Source organism: Zonotrichia albicollis, chromosome Z, assembly GCF_047830755.1.
Source record: "Zonotrichia albicollis isolate bZonAlb1 chromosome Z, bZonAlb1.hap1, whole genome shotgun sequence".
Taxonomy (NCBI): domain Eukaryota; kingdom Metazoa; phylum Chordata; class Aves; order Passeriformes; family Passerellidae; genus Zonotrichia; species Zonotrichia albicollis.
The window spans coordinates 73,736,148-73,757,788 of NC_133860.1; the positions used below are offsets into that span (position 1 = coordinate 73,736,148).

At 42.4% G+C, this 21,641-nt stretch overlaps 1 protein-coding gene across 5 annotated transcripts in view; it reads right to left on the reverse strand.

The window, feature by feature from the left end:
- Nucleotides 1-12,292, reverse strand: part of SNCAIP (synuclein alpha interacting protein) — an 88,309-nt gene extending 76,017 nt beyond the window's left edge. For 4 of the 5 annotated variants that reach the window (XM_005488429.4, XM_005488427.4, XM_005488428.4 and 1 more), the window contains exon 1: nt 12,057-12,292. The gene's annotated coding sequence lies outside the window, so the exon portion shown is untranslated. Of the gene's footprint in view, nt 1-11,576; nt 11,836-12,056 lie in introns of those variants that run through there. The other variant, XM_074532522.1, reaches the window with a different exon arrangement.
- Between the last annotated feature and the right edge of the window lie 9,349 nt (nt 12,293-21,641).

The window sequence follows — 21,641 nt, forward strand, 5'->3', positions numbered from 1 at the left end:
CTAAATTCAATAATAGTCCAGTTGAATTTCAACACCTTGTAGCCCCATAGCGGCCTGCTAAATTATTTCTAGAAATATCTTGGAAAAGAATTAATGCCAAACACTACTCTTAAGTTAGCAACATTCAAATGCTATACTTGAAGTCAGAAATTTAGAACTTGCCTTATTTACATTTCCCTGCCAAAATCCTGCATTCAGTCCCATGATGATTTTTTGCTTCATGTGAGCTTTAATTACAAAGTCAAGAGAAAACTCCTACGTAAGTAGATTCTCTCCTTCCAGGGTCAGAATATGCCAAGTGTATCCATCATTAGTGTGAAGCCTCTGCACTGTCCTGCTCTCTTGTGGAAGGCCTGTTTTCTCTGCAACCACTTTCCTGTGGTTCCAGTCTTCCAGCTACACCCTTTTTTATTCTCTCCTTTTTTATTTTTGCCCTATCCTTTATGCCCTGAAACTGACTTGAACATCTAAGAGCTACGCTCTAGCAAATTTTGATACTCCAGATTCCAAAGCTGAATTTTCCATTGACATGACGTGAATTCCATTAGCAGTCAGGGCTGAGGGGCAGCAGTGGGTAACCAGCAAGACACTTCAATTTGGGATGTGAGCCAGCCTTATGCAGGGCATGTCACACATTGCATATATCTGTGCACATGGTGCCCACGGACCAAAAGAACCAAACCTCATACTCAAACAAACTTTGAACTCAAAAAACTCAGAACTCACACTCCTTGTCACTCAGACCAACCCATTTTCATTTGACACTACGCGATGAAAAAAATAAATTTGACAAATACTATATGCATGTATTACAGATTTTACTTTTACTATATTTACTTTTAAAGCAAAAAGCATTGAAAATAATTTTTAAAAATATTATAATTTCTACTGCAAACATCAACTTTCCTCTGACTTTGAAATGACACATGACCACTAACATCTATGCAAATATTTTCATTTTGATAAAATTAAAATTAGGACAGTAGAGAAACTGTACATTTTTTCATACTTTATTCCATAGACATAGACTATGATGTTGTTTGCAAAACTTCTTAAAAATCAAACAGTGCAAATGACTGTAAATTTAAGCACTGTCAAAAATGAACCTTTTATTTCCATTATAGTTTGGTGGAAACTGGAATATTCAGTGAAAAACAACTAAATTATTCCTGAGAGACATCTATGCCCCTGAAACCAGAATGCTGTCTTCAGAAACTGTCATTATTTTCTCATTTGAGATATAGACTGCAACTGCAGCTCTGCAGCTATATAATGCTATTCTATGTAGAATACTACTATCCAATATTATTTGTTTAAAATGTTATGGGCAGCAGATACAACCAGCACTACTGTTCAGCTGTGCAGCTATTAAGTGCTGCAATAAACAGCGGGATGAGGTGGCAGAAATGCCAATTAAAAGTAGTACTATTATTTTAAGCTGAAATTCTGTACTATCTTCAGAGATTCCTAAAACCCTCCATAAAAAAAAAAAAAAAAAGAAACTTTGTTACAGAAATGAACCTCACTACATCAAAACCCACAATGTTACAAAATTTAGGCATGAGGACATTTCTTGCTTCTACTGATTTTGATGCAGGGACTAACTGAAGGGTCCCACTTCAACACTTTGCAAAAGGTGATCAGTCTTGCACAGAGCACACCCAAACTACTCAGAAATATCAGGTGTGCATTTTCATTTCCTGTGTTCCCCCATCCAGCATTTAACTAGTCTAAATTTATTTAAAATTTTAGACAGCCATAGCCCTATAGCAAGCAGAAGATAGATATCCTTGTAGCTTTTTGTATGGATACTCATCAGTAATGCCCAAGTGTTTCACAAACACTCCTCAATTCATTCACAGTCTTACAGCATCACAGGATAGAAAGCATTATTACCCCCATCCAGAAGCTGGAAACAAAGGGGCTTACAGGAAGCCACAAAAAATTACAGCAGAAGGGCCAGAAAGATGCATGGGAGCACACAGGTGTTCCTGTGTATCCATCCCTGCCAAAGATCCTGTACTGATCCCTGCCAAAAGTGGTAGGTGGCTCTCACTGCAGTTCACTTACCCCATATACCCGACACCAAAAGGCTCAATAAACGGAACCTAGATAAGAAAGTACACATCTTTCCTGGCTATAGCCATGCCGTGTTTTGGGCTCTGCTTAGCTGCGTGCAAAGCCACCATCATTGAGCCAGATACACAGGCTATTTATTCCCTGTAGCCTTGTGTGTATTAATTATAACAATGTTTCTTCTTTTCAGAGTGCTTCACAGAACCACAAAACAGAGGAGGATGGAAAGGAGTTCTGGAGACCATCCAGTCCAATTCCTTGCCCATGCCTCAGCTAGAGCCTGCTGCCCAGGACTGCATCCATGCAGCTGTTGAGTATCTCCAAGGATAGAGAGAGACTCCACCACCTCTGAGAAACATGTGCCAGCTCTTGGCCACCGTGACAAACTGTTTTCTCAGCAAGGCTGAGGATGACATCAAGCTGACTGTGCAGCTGGCACTCCTGAAGGGTGGGGTGTCATCTAAATGGACCTGGACGGGCTCAAGATGAGGGCACATGGACTCGAGATGAGGTCCAACAAGATCATGCACAAGGTACTGCACCTGGATTGGGGCAATTCCCAGTATCAATCCAGGCAGGAAAATGAAGGGATTGAAAGCAGCCCCAAGGAGAAGGGTTTGAGGGTGCTGGTGGGTGAGGGGCTGGACATGACCCAGCCATGGGCACTCACAGCCCACAGAGCCAGACGTGTCCTCCAACCAAAGCAGGGTGGGCAGCAGGGGAGGGAGGGGATTCAGCCCCTCTGCTCTGCTCCGCCCTGGTGAGCCCATTGCAGCATCCAGCTCTGGGGTCCCACCACAGGAAGGACATGGACCTTCTGTATCAAGCCCAGAGTGGGGCCATGAAGATGATAAAAGGGATAGTACATGTCTCCGGAGAGAATAGGAATTATCCAGCTTGGAGAAGGCTCTGAGGAAACCTCATTGAAGAAGGCCTACAGCAAAGTTGGAGAGGCATTTTATACCATGATTTATGGAAATAAAACCAGAAGAAATAGTTTCAAACTAAAAACCAGCCAATTTAGTTTAGGTATTAGGAACAAATCCTAATTTGTGGGACTGGTGAGGCACTGGAATGGGTTGCCCAGAGAAGTGGTGCATGTCCCATTCTCTGTCCCACACTCTGAACCTCACAGTTTGAAGGTGCTGGAGCAATTTAACATAAAGAATTATTCTTTTAATGACAAAAATATTAGGTACTGTTTGATTGCCATATTACAAAAAGATGTTGCTACTGTCAGTTTGCAGTTCTCCACTATATTTTCTTCTCATAAGTGAAAAGAATTAGATAATTTATTCAAGACCACGTGGGGCAGAAACCAGGCTTAGCTTGCATTCTTGTGCAGCATCCAGTGAACAAAGGCTGTTCTTCTTCCTCAGAAAGGTGTCAAGGACAGGAGTAAGAAACACTTCTTTTAAAGAATTGTTTGATGAAAGATAAAAATATTTTATTTATTTCAATTTAACCATTTGTCTAGAAACAAAATATTTTCTTGGCAGACAAGTAAGCTGCAGCATTCTACCACGCTGAAAAGCTCACTTTCACCTTACTCCTCCACAGCATATCTCATGTCACAGTAACAAACGAGAGTCTACTTTGTATTCCTCTTTGTCTGACAGTACTGATTTTATGTGAAATATTTTTTTGGCATGAAAAAAAAATTGCACTAACTAATCCTTTTATGTTCTAATTTTTAAACCATGTTTTCTCCCTTATCTTTATTAAATACCATGGAAAATACACAGTGCAAGAATTAGACATTTGACAGATGTTTTCAGACTTTATCCTTAGATACAGATCAGGTTTTTGGGGTTCTTTTGGTTGGTTGGTTGATTGGTTTTTAATGCAGAAAGAAAATCAATCAATTTCTGCATTAAAAAATGACTAAAATCTGATGTGTGACTATATCTGTTGTCAAACTTTACTCACACAATATAGTACCTTCATGAGAAGGTTCACTGACTTCATTTTCAAGAAGATAGAGTAACTTAACAATTAATCTGACAAACCAAAAATAACCCTCACTACATAAACTAAAAAAAAAAAAATCCCCAGCCAACAATAAAATCCCCACAAACCAAAACAAGAAATTCCTGTCAGTGCAAGGATCTTCCTTGAAATGTTGAAAAAACATATACAGTCCTTCTCTTAAAAATAATTCCAAATCCTTTTAACAGAGTTGGATTGTGTTTTATATATTATAGTGACTTTACTGTTATTACTGATATTACTTATCATTTATGTAATTCTACTTTTTTTCCCCTCCATGATTGTGCTCTAGATTCAATGTTTGGATACAGAACATTTTAAAATGCTCACTTTCTAACATAGCTCCTTTAACCTTGTCTCTCATCTGGATTTTAACACTTGCAAAAATGTATGGCCTGGATGGGCTGGTTCTTTAAGGCTGAACTTAACAATCAAATTTGGAATAGGGACTATAAAATTAATTTTTGGAGTGGAAATTTGCCAGAAGTCTCTCTGACACTCTTCTGCCCTTTCTATAATTCCTTACAGAGGGCAATTAAATAGTGAGACAGTCAGTTAAACTCCACATAAAAGCAGACTATCTCAGTACAAAGAATAAGGGATACACACCCAGATGCAGAGCACCCCCCAGCGATGCTGCAGGAGGCATGAAGTGGGCATGCAGTCCTGAGTTTATGTCAGCACGTGTAGGCATATCCACAAGAGTGCAAATCTAGAGGACAGTTAAAAACAGCAGAGGAGACAGATGAAAGCAGACTTCATCATGGTTTAATAATCTGTCCAGAAGGCTTGGAAAGCCCTCTCTTAAGTCTAGGCTGCCATGTCTTCACATCACATACAGATCAAAGCAATTACAGAGCTGTCTGCATGTCCTGCAATCACACTACTCGACTGCAGTGTAGACACATCCAGAAATAGTGCTACTGTAGATATGTTCATCTAAAAACTGCATTTGCAAAAAGAAAAGCCTGGAAGCATACTGTAAAGCATATGGGACCTGATGAGGAACATATGCTGGAGAGAGTGTCCATTTTGCTAAATTCCATTAGCTGGAATAGTGGAGAACTTCCCTTAATACTCCTCACCATGTGTTGGCTGGCCTCTCCTGTGGGGATTTACAGAGTCAGGCCAGATTAACCTGAACCTTCAAGGACAGCAATTCATCCACCTTTCCTGTCTACAGAAGAGACACCATACACTCTACAGGCAGCTGGGAGAAACCTTGTGACATGTAAACAGCACTCACTCCTCTCCATTCCAAAGCAGTGCCAGCGCTGGATTCTGAACCCTTAACTCAAGCAAGCACATTAGCTATCAACTGATTCAAAGACAGTAATTTCAGAAGAACATCAAGACACCAATGCCTTTATCTATTAGTGCTGCCAACAAGGGCAGAACTTACTGTGATGCAGAAACCCTGAGCTGATAAAATCCTTCAAATTCAGGACCTCTTCTCCTCCAACAGTGGTTCACTGCACAGCAGCAACACTACTACTACTACTCCACTGGCTCTAGCCTCTACTGGCTACAAAAAACAAACCATGACATCCTCTCAAGGATGGCTTACTATCTTTTGTCCAGCAAGTGACCAAAGGGATCCACACGTGTTCTTAAACTGACTGCGCAGTGAATGATTCACTCGGATGAGATTTTGTGTGCATTTTGCTAAATCACAACCAGAAGTTAAGAAGGAATGCTGTTTTTCAGCATATTTTGCTGCCTTACCGGGAGAGTATAAAGACACACAAGAGCTAATGTTGACTCAGACAATTAAAGACCTGGGAGGAACTGGATCACAGCAGCAGGGATTACATACAAGCCAATTTACCATGGGAAGAAGCAAGCTAGTAAAATACATAAAGTTTTGGGTGCAGGGATAAACATTCTGCTGCCTGTCTCTTTGTGGAAACCCTAGGCACATGCACAGTTGTGCTCCAATTAGTTGTCTGGACCTGAGCATCCCAGCACTCAAACACAGCAAAACCTCCAGTCACCAGGCAGCGCCATTCCAGCAGATTCCACTGAACTGGGAGAAGCTACTGACTCCATTGAAGAGATGCCCTGCAGACAGCTTGACAAATTATAAGGCTGGGCAATCACCATCCATGTCAAGTATTAACAAGGGCAAGAGCCATGTTCTGCACCTGGGACAGGGCACTCCTGGCTGTAAGGACAGACTGAGAGGCTGGAGAAAGAATGAAAGGTCCCATGGAAGAGGATCTGGTGGTTTGGATCAAGAGCAAGTTGACTATGAGTCAACAGCATGCTCTGGGAGTCAAAAGGCCCAACCATATCCGGGGGTGCATCAAGCACATGGAAGAATTCCTCTGCCTTATAAATGTGAATTGATAAGAATTGCTCTCAGTTCCTGTCAACAAAAGAACAACACCCCACATCCTGGGGTGCATTGGGCACAGCATCACAGCCAGACAAGGGAGGGGATTGTCCTGCTCTGCTCTGGGGCGGCCTCACCTCCAGTGCTGGGGGCACTTTTGGGTGCCACAACACAAAATACTGAGTTTTAAGAGAGTGTCCAAAGGAGGCCATGAGGATGATGAAGGGCCTTGGGGTGAAGCCGTGTGAGGAGTGGCTGAGGTCCCTTGGTCTGTTCAGGCTGGAGAAGGGGACACTGAGGGGAGACCTCACTGCAGGTGCAGCTTCCTTGTGAGGGGAAGAGGAGGGGCAGGCACTGATCTCTGCTCTGTGGTGACAGGGACAGGGCCCAAGGAAACGGCCTGAAGCTGTGTCAGGGGGGTTTAGTTTGGATATGAGGAAAAGGCTCTTCACACAGAGGGTGAAGGTTCTTCACCCGGGGAAGTGGTCACAGCACCAAGCCTGTCAGAGTTTCAATGTTAATGAGAAGCAAATAATTAATGATGTAAGTGTAACTCACTTTCCTGGTGATTCCATTCTGTAACTCAAGGTAAATTTTTGGCCATGTCCTTGCAACAACCAAAAATATTGTGCTTTATCCAGACCTCAGCATATGAGTTTGCAAAATGGTAATATCCTAGACATTAACATAATTAGGACACATAACTGAAGACTCCATGTAACAAGAGGAGAAATGAGTACAGCACAGCAGAATGTAGGTCAGGGAAAATAACACAGCTTATTTACCTTACTAGCACTCTTCTGCTTCTGTGGGCAGTATATTTCCAAGATATATTTTGCTTCATTTTGTTTGGCCCTTTTTTTGTTTGCTTTTAAAAGCATCTTGGAGACAGCTTTTACAAATATTCAAATAAGTGTCTCAACAGGCTGACAACTTCAATATTTAAAATCTTGAGCCCTTTCAAAAGCAGCTCATGGGATCTTCATAAATTTACTACTGTGACTCAACTGGAACTGACAGCATAGCATACAAAAGGCAGAATATTTACATCTGAATTTTAGTTAAAGAGAACATGAGGAATGTACATGCACATATAAGCAATTAAAGGTATTTATTTATTATAAATACCTTTATAATAAAGGTATTAATTAAAGGTAATATAAATAAAGGTATTAATTTATTATAAATTTTTATTAATTATTAATTTTAATTAATTTATTATAAATTTCCTAATTCTATAAGAAAAAGAGGTCAGTCAGTATGGCAAGATCCTGCAAAAGAACTACATGGATGACTAACCTGCAGAGAGCCACAGCTCCAAATCACAATCTCATGCGTGCCCCTGTCATGCACATGACAGATTCACAGAATGGCAGGGGTTGGAAGAGAACTCTGGAGATCATTGAATCCAATCCCCTGATAAAGCAGGCTTACCCACAGCAGGCTGCACAGGATCATGTCCAGGCTGGTCCAGGAAGGAGACTTCCCAACCTCTCTGGGCAGCCTGTTCCAAGAAAGCTATGCAGCACAGCCTGATTTTTACTCACAGATGTAAACAAGTTGGTTAAAATAGGGGGGGATTGAAGGGAAGTGCTAAGTTCCTGATTAGAATTTCATTTTGCAAGGAAAGCTCCAGATTGATTCAGTAACAATAAAACAGAAGGGGGAAGAAGGGGGAGGATTTATATGTAAAAAGAAGTCATGTAGTACACTGTATTGAGTTTAAAAGATAAGTTAGACAATGCTTTTTTATCTGGTATAAACAAAAATAATGCCAGCAGTCTGACTGCAAACAAGAACTGAGGAGGAAATTGAACCAAAAAGGAAATTATTACAGCAAACCTCACAAACCTAATGCTATGTTTTAACCAGAAAAAATACACTTTCAAGCGCTGCTTCGTAATTCTTTATGAAGTGCAAATCAGGCATATTCATATTCAAAATAAGCTTTTGTAAATATTCCTAACACACAAGAAAACATACCTAATGAAGGATTGCCCCCATTGCCAAATTGTGGCGGCTGAATTGTACTTCTCTTTGATAACTCTGAAGACCTTCAGACCTCTGAATCACTTGGTGCTTTATTGTAGAAGATGAAATCACAGTTCCACTTTAGACAGGTAAATAGTAGACAATATTTCTACCACAAAAATTAATTAATTATTTCCCCCCTCTCAGTTTAGAACTCTCTTAGGGCCTTAAATCAATAAAATATCCGATGCATATGTTCTATCTTCTTGCTTCCAATGGTTCCACTGTGCAGATAAATCTTTTGTAGAACCATATTTGCATTTAAAGAGAAATTCCCTTGTGTTTACTATGCACCTGCTTCATGTAAGCCTATATTTTCTACCTCCTTCGAGAAACAACAGATCTGCCAGAAAAACAGCGAGCTCAGACACAACGCTACTCCAAGTCCTCTTGCCAATTACCATTTCCTTCCGTTTAGTTTAGTTATGGTCCTATTCAGACAAGAGCTGAAAAGAATTACTATTTGCCCTTCCAAAATCCAATGTTTCTCAACTTTTTCTAACATATTTTTCATTTTGACAGTGATCATATAGATTTCAACTGTAAAAAAACCCTGCATTTACTAAGTAACACAGAGTAAAGCACAGAGTAAAGCAAATAGATTACTTACAGACTAGCACAAAATTATAAACTTTTCTTTATTTTACTTAGCATTAATTTTAATTATCATGGCAGCACAAGGAAGGATGAGAATATTCTCCTCGTGACATCTACCTGAAAAGAGATGCAGTTTTATTCTAAAATTGAAATAAAAAATAATTGTTCCCTGCCTCCTTAGTCATGATTCATGGACTGCCTCCAGAGCTTCAGGCACACAATCAGAGACAGACAAGGGTGCAGATAAAGCTCTGCCACACACCTCATCTAGTCAGCTGAAGCGTTTAAACACCAGATGAGGGAGATAACTTGCTGCATCCCACAAAGGCTGATGAACTACTGTCTTTGTGCTCATGAGGTGCAGCATCACCACTTCAAGACACCATGCTATGTCACAAGGACCATCATCCCTGCACCACTGCCAACAGCACTTTTGTGCTGCTGTCTGTGGCAGATGAGCCACCCCACGGGGCTGCCTCTGGCTGTCTGCTCTCCCCTTCTTGCTGGCACATCCGGCACGTGGAGGTAGCACTACCTGTGCGTCTTCATTTCAGAGGAGAGAAACTGCAGCAACCGCAGCAGGGCTGTCATGCTTTCCCCTTCCTGCTTCTAATCGGACAAATGTCCAAGGACAGAGCTGCTGAGGAATTAGGTACAGGTCTGAGACATCCTGGAAGAGCACTGTGAGAAAGAGAGCTGTGCCAATGCAGATGGTATTCCACCTCAGGTGTGTGTGGCATGAACACTTCTTGCACCTATGGAGTCCACATGGGAACAGATTTCAGCTGCCAGGAGAAATGGACAACTGGGAAGCAGAGGAACACTTCACAGTTTTTTAAGTTCTGTTGATGCCCAGTCAAGAAACAGTTACAAAATACCTAATATTTGGGATTGTGGTTTTGCAATTACGAAAAGAGTGACTTATCACCGATTCACAGTACTCCGTGAAGGGACTGAATCTTCAAGGGTACCTTCAGTCACCTTGTCCAAGCAGTTTAATTTTACATGCAGCTCTTTGTAAACTTGGAAGCTAGCCCCAAAGAACTCATGACAAACTTACCTTCCATGTTGCTGTCATTACAGAAAGATACTAAGACAAGCAGCTTCTACCTAATGTAACTTACTATCTTCTACAGAACTTCCTTACCTGAAAGACTTTTCAGATCCTTGTTTCAAAATGACACTTTAAAAGCATTTGGAGTAGCCTGCACTGGACTGCTTGCTCAAAAAAGAAGGAGATTTTTTTTTAACCAGTCTCCTGAATTTGGAGGTAACTCTACACTGGACCAATACTCTGATGTGGTTTTCTTTTACTCACTTTTTCTACAAGCTGCAAGTCACACATGTGCTTTCTGCAGCCCACTGAATCAATGACACAGACCAGAAATCACAAACGCCTGAAAAGTAAGTGAACTGCCAGTTTAAGACAATGTAAATGACTGTATTAAGCAAAATGGCCAGTCTGCACAAGTCAAGCTTTATACCACATACCCCTTACAAAGGGAGCCTTTTCATTACAGGCCTTTTCACAAATTGCATATAGTGATGAGGCAAGTGTCTCTGACTACTGAACAGGTCAAATTTGAATTGTTTCATTCAGACAAAAAGTGCCTCTCATTGTGTTTGAACTACCTCTTGAGCAATTCTCCAAGCCTGCTCCTGGAACCAGCTTTTCAGCTTACCTGCCAAATCTTCAAAATATGGCTCCAGTATTCCACACGGCATATTTGCAGGCTTAGCAGTCTGAAGACTGCAGTGGTTCACCAAGTTCACCAACCATAAGCTCACACATGAGCGAGTTGCAGAGGACTTTAGGGTGAAGAATCTCATGTTTATGGGTGGTAGTAAGGCAACAGGTCATGTTTTTAATGGCTTGCTGGAAGCCCATGCAGTGCACATAACTCCTAAATTCAGTAAGGGCAGGACACCATTAAAAGTCTACTACAGCATGTTAAAAAAGGGTAAATGCATGCACACCATTCAATATAATTTCTGGCTGAAGGATCAGCACTATTTGCACAAAATATAAAATTATTTTGATTTCCCAGTGGTATGATTGTATATCTTCCTCCAGCCATTTAAATACTAGAAAAGGGTTCAACAGTCTAGTGATTTGCTTCAGAATTATTTTTTTAAAACTTTTTTTTCAGCTACCTTTTGCTGGTGGAATGCTGAGGTATAAAACGAGGCTAAGATGCTAAGATTTTCCATGGAAAACACAAGCACTAGCAGTTTTTTGCTGGGTTTTGGGGTGAGGGGACTTTTTGAGGACTAGTTGTGACTGATTAATATCTCTGTAAGAGATGTGGCTTTAAGCCAACCATCTTCTTTATATATCCAGTACCATCGGAACCTGATCCTCGAGCTCTTCTTTATATAAATTACATCTGCTCACATAAAGCACTCATTGATACGGGTAGGAAAAAGGCTTGATCCCCGCTGCTGCACAAACACGATTTTGGACTGACCCAAGTAGAAGCCTTGGAGCATGTTTCTACCAGACAACTTTGCATTTGTTTCCCCACAGTTACAAACATGCAACTCCTACTTGATTTTCTTCCAGATTTCGGCTTGCCCGGCGGGACAGGAGGGCGCTGACGGCGGGGTGCCCGCCCGGACGCCCGGCTCCGAGCAGAGCAGCGGCGGATCGGTGGCGGGGGCGAGTGTCACTGCGCGACCAGGGCTCCGCGGCGGCACTTGGCGCGGCTGACATCACGTACGTGCTCAGCCCCAGCGAAACCCCCCTCAGGCGCTCAGCCCTGATTTCATGCGGAAAGCACTTCCCCGGGGCGGGCTGGCTGGGGCCGGGGCCGGGCTCGCCCCCCGCTCCCGCCCGCCGCCCGCGTCTCCCGCCGCCCGGCAGCCCCGCTCCGCGCCCCCGGGGACGCCTCGGCGGGGGAAGCGCCTCCAGCGCCACCCGCGGGACACCCCGGGCTCGGCTCCGCGCCCCCTCTCCCACCGCTCCGGGGGAAGCGCTGTCGGCGGCAACAAAGCCCCCGTCCGCTCCTCTCCGCTCCGCTCTGCTCACCTCACCCCTGCGCTCCGCTCGGCCGCAGCCGTTCCACGGCAGCCGGGGTGATGGAGACGGGGGAAGGACCCAGGTGCCGCCTCTCGGCTGCCGCCCCCCGCCACTCCCCGCCGGTGCCGGCAGCGCTCCGGCAGCGGCCCGGCTCCCGCCGCCCCGCCCTCCGCCCCTGCCCTGCCACCGGGCAGCGGCCGGCAGGAGGGGGAGGAGGAGTAGGAGAGGGAGAGGGACGGAGGGAGCGAGGGGAGGGGGCGGCTCCGCCCGGCCCTGCTGCGTCACAATGCGGGGGGCGCTGCCACGTGACCGGCGGCGCGGGGCGGGGGCGCGGGGGCTGCGCGGGACCCCGCGCTGAGGCGGCTGAGGCGGAGGGCCCGGCCCGGCCCAGCCCACCCCACGGCCTCCAGAGCCCCGGAGCTGCCCCTCCGCCACCGCCACCGCCACCGCCACCGCCACCACCGGCCCGCGGGTGCCGCGCGCGTCGGGAGCGATTGCCCGCGGCGTCTGAAAACGCTGCTCCAGCGTGACCAGTGCGAAGTGCGTGGTACGCCGCTGCGCTAAAAATAATGGAAATGCAGAGCTCGAGCGTGAAAATGCCGAGTTCAATCCGCTCGCATCTGTTTAAAATAAAACTCCGTGGGGTTGGGGTGGATTTTTTTTTTGTTGTTTTTTTTTTCAATCTGCTATAAAACCTGGAAAGCCTCGCTGCTTCACTCTTGTACACAGGTTCACGAGGTGAGAAGCAGTGGCGTCCTTGCACGCCTTCCCGTCGAGCTTGTCCCTCCTGCCTCGGCAAGAAACCAGCGTTTTCTGAGACAGGGCTGCTAAAGGTGCCTCTGACCCCGCCGCTGCAGGTGCGTGGTGAGCCGGACACAAACCTGCCGGCTGTCCGTCAGGCACTGCAGGCGTGGTGGGTGCACAAACCCGCCGGCTGTCCCTCAGGCACTGCAGGGGTGGAGGGTGCACAAACCTGCCGGCTGTCCCTCAGGCACTGCAGGCGTGGTGGGTGCACAAGCAGCTTATCCCGGGTAGCACCCTGCCGCCCAGGCATGGTGGCAGCACGGGGAGAGCAGAAAAGTGAACCCTTTGGCTGAGTTTTCCTCTTTGTGATTTAGCCTGGTTTGTTTCCCTCTTACTTTTCATACGCACGTTTTCCATCCTGTGTCTTAAAGTGTATCCCTTTTATATACCTTTCCACCTTCCACTGCTTTTGTGTGCTTTTACCTTTAAGATACTCAAACACAGAGCACCTTAAATTTCATTTGCTCGAATGCGCGAGGAGTGCAAAAGCCCGAGAGATGCATATAGAAAATTTAAGTGAATTTATGCTCGTTTGGCATTGTGGAAAACTACTGCCCACGGAGCACGCTCAGCACTACCACAAGCATGCCCACATCAGTCAGCACGTAGCACTGCTCTGGACGACTGTCTCTGGAAATGGGGAAAATGCTCTAGTCTCCAGCTAAGTACGTCTCTGTTCTTCCTGTAGGAATTTCTAGTAAAAGTGCCCAAACTCCCCTCTTCCCCTCCTTTTAGTTCTGCTTAGTCCTGAGACAAAGTCATCAGACTAACAACCTTGAGAAGCTTGTCATCTGAACCCAGCAACATGGACATGAAAGGGAATACAGCCCTCCATGATACATTACTTGAGCTGCTGCACTATGCATTTTCAGCTTATTTAACATACTTGCCCAGAAGTGGAAAGTGGTTATATTTCTTTCTTTTTAAACTACATTTTTAAGATGTGTAGAAAACAAATTGAATATGAATTAGAGTGATGGATTTTAGTGTTTATGTGCAAAGACAACTATGTGGTGCAATAGTATGTTAACCACCTGGGCATATGGAGGAAGGAGGGCTTTGGACAGGTCTTCTGTTTTTATGTAATTCACTTTTAGGAAAAGGGTATTTGGATACTGCATATTTCACACTTGTACATATATGGAGATTAGTGACCATTTGGGGTATTTGTAATGCACTTGATTAGGTGGTTTTAGCCAGGAATGTTGGTCAGCTGTGTGTAATTAAATGGTTTGGAAGGAATGCAGGTCAGCTCCAGAATACAATGTCTTATAGGAGTATGACCTGCCTGACAAACAGTGTTGATGAAAAAACAAAACCAAAAAAAATCTTATTTAGAGTCGATAAACACCATTCATATGCAAATACAATTTGTAAGATAAAAGCTTGCCAAGTGTCTTTGTATATGTTATATATTAGTGTCTCAATTAGTACTGATAACCCTGTTTGTGTATGTACTTCTGAAATCATTGCTGAAAATAGTGTTTAAATAAGAAGTACTGATTAGACTATATGACTGTAAAAAACCCTTACATTATGATACACAGCTTCAGTTCTTGTAAGAACTTCAGGATGGATTTTTACTGCCAGCTATATGGCCCCATCATTATTTTTTTGTCTAAAATAAAATCACAGAATGTTATCTCTTTTCTTGCTGTGTGTGCAGATACAAACATTTGCTGAAATAGTAAAAAGCTTGTCATTGATAATCCTGTTCCAAATGGAGTAAAGTGATTACAAATATGTTACCTGTTGTTTTTTCTAGTATGTCCCTGCAGGATCATTTAGTGGCTTGTTGAACCTCAGTATTCCTGCGTGGTGAAGCCAAGGCCAGTATTTGTGTCAGCTGCAGAGAATGGCTGGATGCACATGAGAACAGACTGGTCTGTGACCCACACCAAGGGCCCATGGCAGTTAGCAGCAATCACAGCATCCGTCACTGATCGCGTACATTGACTTTAATAAGCACAAGAAAAAACCTTCCATTCCTTCTGAAATTCTTCTAATAGATGAGTTTGAGATTTAAAAGTTGGTTCTTGGTGACACTGCTCATGAAGACACAACCACATTATACTTAAGGCACAAAGCCCATGGAGACATTTCCTGCAGGAGATTTTTATATTCCTGTGCAGGACCAATGGTAGTGTCTCTGTATTTGTTCCTGGATATGTGCAGCAGTCTTGTGAAGCAAAAGGTAGGCAGGAACAGAAAGGAGGCAGCAGAAGCCTAGAAGAGATGAGCCCAGCAACATACAGTATATTGCCATTTTTTCCTGAGCATTAAGGCTGGTAAAGGCTAATCAGTGTTGTACAGGTAACTCTAACAGTGGGTAACCTTAGGGACTTGATGTAATGAATGCATACAGGCAGCCTGTGAACTTCCACATGGTGACCAAGGACTGCTGATGCAGAGTATCTCAACCAAGGAACATCACCAACAGTATCATATTAGCAAAACCTAGCAATTACAGTGTAAGAGTATCTCCTGAAATAACAAAGATCAAGGTATAGTTCAGTCAAATTATGAACCATGATGACTCACAGTCATTCAAGGCAGTCATCATGGCACTTAGATGTTCTCAAAAAAAAAAAAATTAAAAACACATTTAGCTTTGAGAATCAGTAAGAGCATTTTTGGAGCATGACAAAATTTATCTACTGATTTCAAAGGAGTGAGTCCAAACCAGGTGAATTGCTCCTGGCTTTACCTTTCAGATTCTGAGTGGATGTAAACAGGACACAGATCAAGTCAGCCTTGCATCTCACTCTCTAAAAGCATCATTCTTAATTTTTCCCACCTTCAGTATACCCTGCCATAAATATATAAAATATTTTGCTCAATTTGGAAAAACCATTTTAATTCTTAGAAGCATATAGGAATATAGCAAATAATGGTATAGGCACAATTCTCTTAGGCTGAGAAAATGATGACAATATTTCACAGACTGCTAGAAGTAATGACTTGCTGTTTCACCTTGATTATGACAAACACATGCACACATATGGTGATGAGTAAGTTGCCCATTGAGATTCATGGAACTGCTACATCTGAAGGAAAATTGAGACGACATAGCTAAGACTGCAATAAAAAATTGTTTTTCTGCTGTGTTTTTGCATTGTTTTCAGTGCTTGTAATCCCTGAACCTGATCTGTTAGCCCACAGTGGGCAATCTCACATCAGCAGAATTCAGAAAGCAAGAATTTGCCTTGAAAAGAATGCAGATCGGTTCCTCATCCATAAGAAGAGGGAGGCTTACAAAACCAGAAATAATTAGTTTAAAGCCATCTTTCAGTGCATATAGCTTTATTTCTGGGATTGGGCAGAAAGTATTTTCTGTAATCTTAAGAGGCCATTTAGTTGGCAGCATCGTGGGCAGAGAGGAGACTCAAGCTTGGGCTTTATTAAATGCTTATTTATTTGATCTATTCTGCTGGATAAATCACACAGAGAATTTCACAATGTGACATCCAAGGTCCTGCTCACACATTTGGCACAGCTGTGCAGAAAAACTGAATATAGTATGTATGGTTGGAAAGCTAGTACATGGCATTACTGCATCAAAAGGTCAGGGACAATTACCATAATCAGCTACTATGATTTCTGGCATAAAGCCCCACAATTCCTGGTTGAACTAGAGAATGTTTTTCAGAAAGTGATCTAATCTTGGTTACTATACTCCTAAAAATGTTGTTGTAATAGATCATTAGCTTCACTGTTAAATTATGTATGTTTTGTTCATCTTCTCATTCAGCTTGTTTGAGTTTTGAGATTCTGACTTTGGCCAATATAAATAGGAAGCTGTCCGTTCTTATAGGTTTTCTTACCATAACATCTGTGTATTTGCAGTATGTTTTCAAGCCCCCTTCCAAAATTTTTTTTAACATATTAAAAAGGATTTCTTAAAACTTCCCTGATATTTTGACAGTAATACAAGCCCACAGCTTTGAATTTCTGAATATTTGACATCACAGATTTTCTTTCTGAAAATTAATTTTGGAAAATTGGAAAGCTTCTAAGTGTGAACCTCACAACAAATTACAGGTAATAATAAACCTTGAACCTCACAACAAATTACAGATAATAATAAACCTTTCTCTTTTTTTTTCTTTTCATTATTCCTCTGCTTTATGTATCAAGACCACCTTTGGATATGGTTGCCACAAGGCAAGACAGAATTTGTAGCAAGGGATTACATGTCTGCTCCTTAACTGCCCTGGTGTAGCTCCTTCTCCCTCCCATGCTGAAGTCAGATCAGTTGCTAGGGGAATGCTCCTGTTTAAGGGGTGGGTGAATTTGCACTCGTCAGAGGATGAGAGCATGCACAGAAGCAGATCCCACAGAGCAGCTGAACCCGACCGGTTTTTGCATTATCTTACAGCATTAGAGCTTTGTGGGATTACTTGGCTACTGTTTTATACTGGGAATACGTAGGGTTGGCTGTCCAGAATTACACTCCAGTTTTCTCCCTTCCACACACATTCTGTGATGTGACCTCATTAGGCAAGAAAAACAAGGAAAAAGAGTTGTTTTTTTAAATGTGATTAGAATATAAAGATGTTGTATGGTGCCAATCCAAAGATAAGATAACAAGTCAAAAGCCTTGGAGTTTAGGTTCAATGTCAATTTACACATATCCTTTTCAATTCATTAGGGGTATGAATGAGTCATTAGAGGAAATCCTGACTGGGGAACACATTAACTTGGATTAAGACCAAATATTATGTTTCACTTGAGCCTCAAGCAAAATCTGTACCACCATAAACTTATTGTAAGAGCCAGAAGTGAATTCCGGTCACAGCAACCCTGTGAATTAGTAAAAAACTTTATAGCTTTAACCAGTACACCACTACTGATTTGACTGTTTTGAAGATGTCCCAATTAATAACATTATTTTGAGAAAGTTTAAATCTGTGCTTACTGTCAATCCCTTGGCTGAAGATTCTGTTTTCTGAGTTAGATCAAAGCAAGACATTTCAAACAGTCTTTAAGTAATTGCTAAAATAATGATTAAAAAACACTCTAGAGAAAACAGTCTGTAAACCAGCTGACTGTAATAAAGGCCTAAAGGGAAGGTAAATTATAAACCTAGGGCAGAAAAGCTTCAACTTTGGGGGTTGACCAGTGTATTGGGGCCTGTTACTTCTCTGCTGAATTGAAGAGTTCTACAATAACTCTCTGTGGAAGGAACTCGGGGACCCAGAGGAAAACCAAGTTAAGAGAGGTGGCTGCTTCCTGTTCTCTTGTCTTGCTGAATCTCAGGCAGCATGTCTCGACATGCAGTTGCACACAGACGCACACGTCTATCTGCATGTCTACCTACATGAAAAGAACTTGACACAGTGACTGCTAAAACTAGCCCTGAAATTATTCCTTGGCAAGTAAACATCAGTTCTTTGTCCTTCTGAGCTCGCTTAGAAGAGAGGGTTCATTTGCTGGGTTAGCTCAACAAATGAGAATACACAGTGGTCTGCTTTGGATCTTAAAAAAGTAAAGGTGCAAACAGTGGCCACACTACTCCCATTATGGACCACTCTCATTGTGATGCCTTCTTAACCTCTCAGAAGACTTTTTTCATTATCAAAGGCACTATTTTGGGTAAAAATAGTAACAGAGTTTCAACATATGGAGAGAGATGACAGCAAAAAAATGTGGCATTTACACAGATGGTTGAGTACAGGTATCTTGTGTGTGAGCATCAATACAAGGACACAGCTACCTTTAGTAAAGGTATTGCTTTGTCCTGGAAGAAGACCATATCACCTGTAGCATCTGATTCTTGCTGTGATCAGATGTTGAGAGTTTCCACCTTCTCGGTTGCTGACAAGATGCTTCAGAACATTAATGTTCGCATAAGGAGTAAAAATTTCCATTCACATGACTTCTTATTTGGCAAATCTGTGTTTACTAGAGCTTACTAAAACCACCTGTCTGCCTGAGCTTCCATCAGTAAGACTGGAAATAGTTCTGTGAACAAAGAAAAACATGGGAGAATTCTGCTTTCCTTTACCATAATTAACATTTAGAATTAAAGATTTTTACATATTACTGTATATTCCTACTGGAAAAGGGGAGCTGTCTTGTTAATCTTCAAGCTGACTTAACCTGAGTGCTTTAAGGTTTAGAAATCAGGTTTCAGGCTGATTTCTGTACAATCACAGAATCATAGAATGGACTGGTTTGAAGGGACCTCAAAGATCCTCTAGTTTCTTCCATGGACGGGGACACCTCCCACTAGACCATGTTGCTCAGGACCATCCAGCCCAGTCTTGAGCATTTCCAGGGACAGGGCATCCACAACTGCTTTGAGCAACCTGTTCCAGTGCCTCATCACCCTCACAGCAAAGAGTTTCTTCTTCATACCTAAAACAAACCTGCTCTCTTTCAATCTGAAACCATTATCCCTTCTCCTGTCAATACATGTTCTTGGAAAACATTCCTCTCCATTAGGCTCTCTTCAGGTATGGGAAAGCTCTGCAATTCAGTCACCCTGAAGCCTTTTCCCCTTCAGGCTGAACAAACACAATTCTCTCAGCCTTCCCATGTGGGAAAGGTGCTGCATCCCTCTGATCAACCTGGTGGCCCTGCACTGGACTCACTCCAACAGGGTGATGTGCTGGGGACCCCAGAGCTGGATGCAGCAAGCCAGGGAGTCTCCCCAGAGCAGAGTAGAGCAGAGGGCAGAACCACAGGAAAACCTGCTTGTCTTACCTTGTGTAGAGGCAGTTACAAATAAGCTTATTTCAGACAGGATTTTCCTTTGGCTCTTCTGTGTTCTGTCCCACTGTTTTCTTCCACTGCTGTAATTACCTATCTCTTTGCCATCTTTGATATCTAATGGACACCTGTTGTAAGTATTGGGAATTAAAGAGAAAACTATTTATGTTCTTTTTGCTGTACTACTCTGCCGTTGCCACTAAGTATTATTTATCTGCAATAAATAATTCATAAAAGAATCACAGTTATAAAAGCATATTAGACTATGGTACTCTTTGTAAATACCCTTGACAAGAAGATAAAGACTGTGGGTAAAATAGACCAAAACCTGATTAAGAAACAACATATTGTTCTTCATGAGGAAGAGGACATATTTTCAAAGTACAAGCAGAACTGAGGTCTAAACTAAATCCCTCCAAACTCAGGATACTCTCTAAACCTGGAATACAAGTTCTTCCCACATGGAGAGAACTTCTCAACACAGAATCAACTTCTCCCTCTCCCAACACTCACACGTGCAATTACGAACCAGCAATACCACAATTTGGTAATTATCATTTGAAGGCATCATTTAGTTGCTGTATACCAAATAGGGTTTTTGCCAAAGAAAACTTTGTTAGTTATTCAAGTAGCATTGTATTAAGCATTCAAAAGACTTTGAAAACTCAAAACAGCAGTCATGCCCCATGGGATTCACAGTTCATATTGTCAATCCATCCTCTGTCCCGTGATCACTGCTGTGATTTACAAAAATAAGACCAGAAAAAAAAGTCTCAAAACAATATGGGCCAAATAAAAGCTGTTCTAAATTGTCATAACTTTTCTAAGCAAAGAAGAATGATGTTGATTTACACCCGTGAAGATTCCAACTCTGATCTTTTATTTTCTTCTTTCCAATATGTCATAAGGACCATAGTAGTAGCCAATGATAACACATCTTGCATGGTATTCCTATTCTCTTTGTATTTGTCCTACTAGTATTGTGTACTACACTAGTGTTATTTTTCTCTTTCTCCAGCTGTTTCTGTTTCTCCTCCTCTTTCTTTTGTGTCTTTTCCCTTGACATATTATTGTTATTTGAAATGGCAAAGAAACAGGTTCCAATTATTTTTTCTCCAGAAGAAAACAGACTTATTTGAATCTCTGTTGGCAGCATGTTCCCTGCTCATGGGCCACCATGCAAGTACCAGCCTCTGCACTTTGTGACAACTCCATTGTTCTAGATACTGGTTGTTATTGTGGTGTGCCTGCATAATGAGAAAAAAATCCAGAATACTTAGCCTCTTGAGAGCTTGGGAAATGAAGATGTGAAATTATATCATCTCTTTCTTCTACACTCTTAGCAATATGAGAGGATTACCAAGGGGTTTGAAACTTATAATCTGCTAGAACAGAATTTCCTAATTTCCAAGGAAGCCTTGTATTAGCATCTAGGTGGATCCTTACAAACAATTTGTCCTCCCAGTCCAAGAACTGGAAGCTGGCATGATTGGTTGGCACTGCGATATGCCAACCTGACAGATGTTTCCTCCAGAGCTACAATCAGCTGGCATAGTTTAGAAATGCCTTTTGATCACTTGAAATGGTGTGGGAGCTGACCTTGGATCAACATGAGGACCAAGCTGTTCAGCCCTCCTTCTCCCACACAGCTTTGTGTGATTGACAAGCCCAAATTGAACATCTCAGACAATCTGCACCAAAAATTAGAGTTTAACCCAGAATCCTACTCAGTCAGATGCTCTATCTATCACTATCACTAGTGTCTATCACACTATCAGAATTTGTACAGCAATAGGCTATCACATCCCTCAGTCCTTGGGAGATTATCCCGGGCCGGGTACGGTACATTGCAGTTATGAATGAAGCCTGAAGGCTCACAGGGTCATGGATCACCCTCCATTAGCCAAAACAGGCTGTCTTCTGGCCAGGCAAAAATCCCAAGGTGTTTTTTTTTTTTTTTTTTGCCAGCTGCTGCTTTTGGGTGTCTGTTTTAAATAGTGCAGCATGAAAAGGCAAAGTTTAGAGCTGGTCCTAAGGGTGTGAAGTTAGTTCTTTTACTTAAGGATGATATCAGCA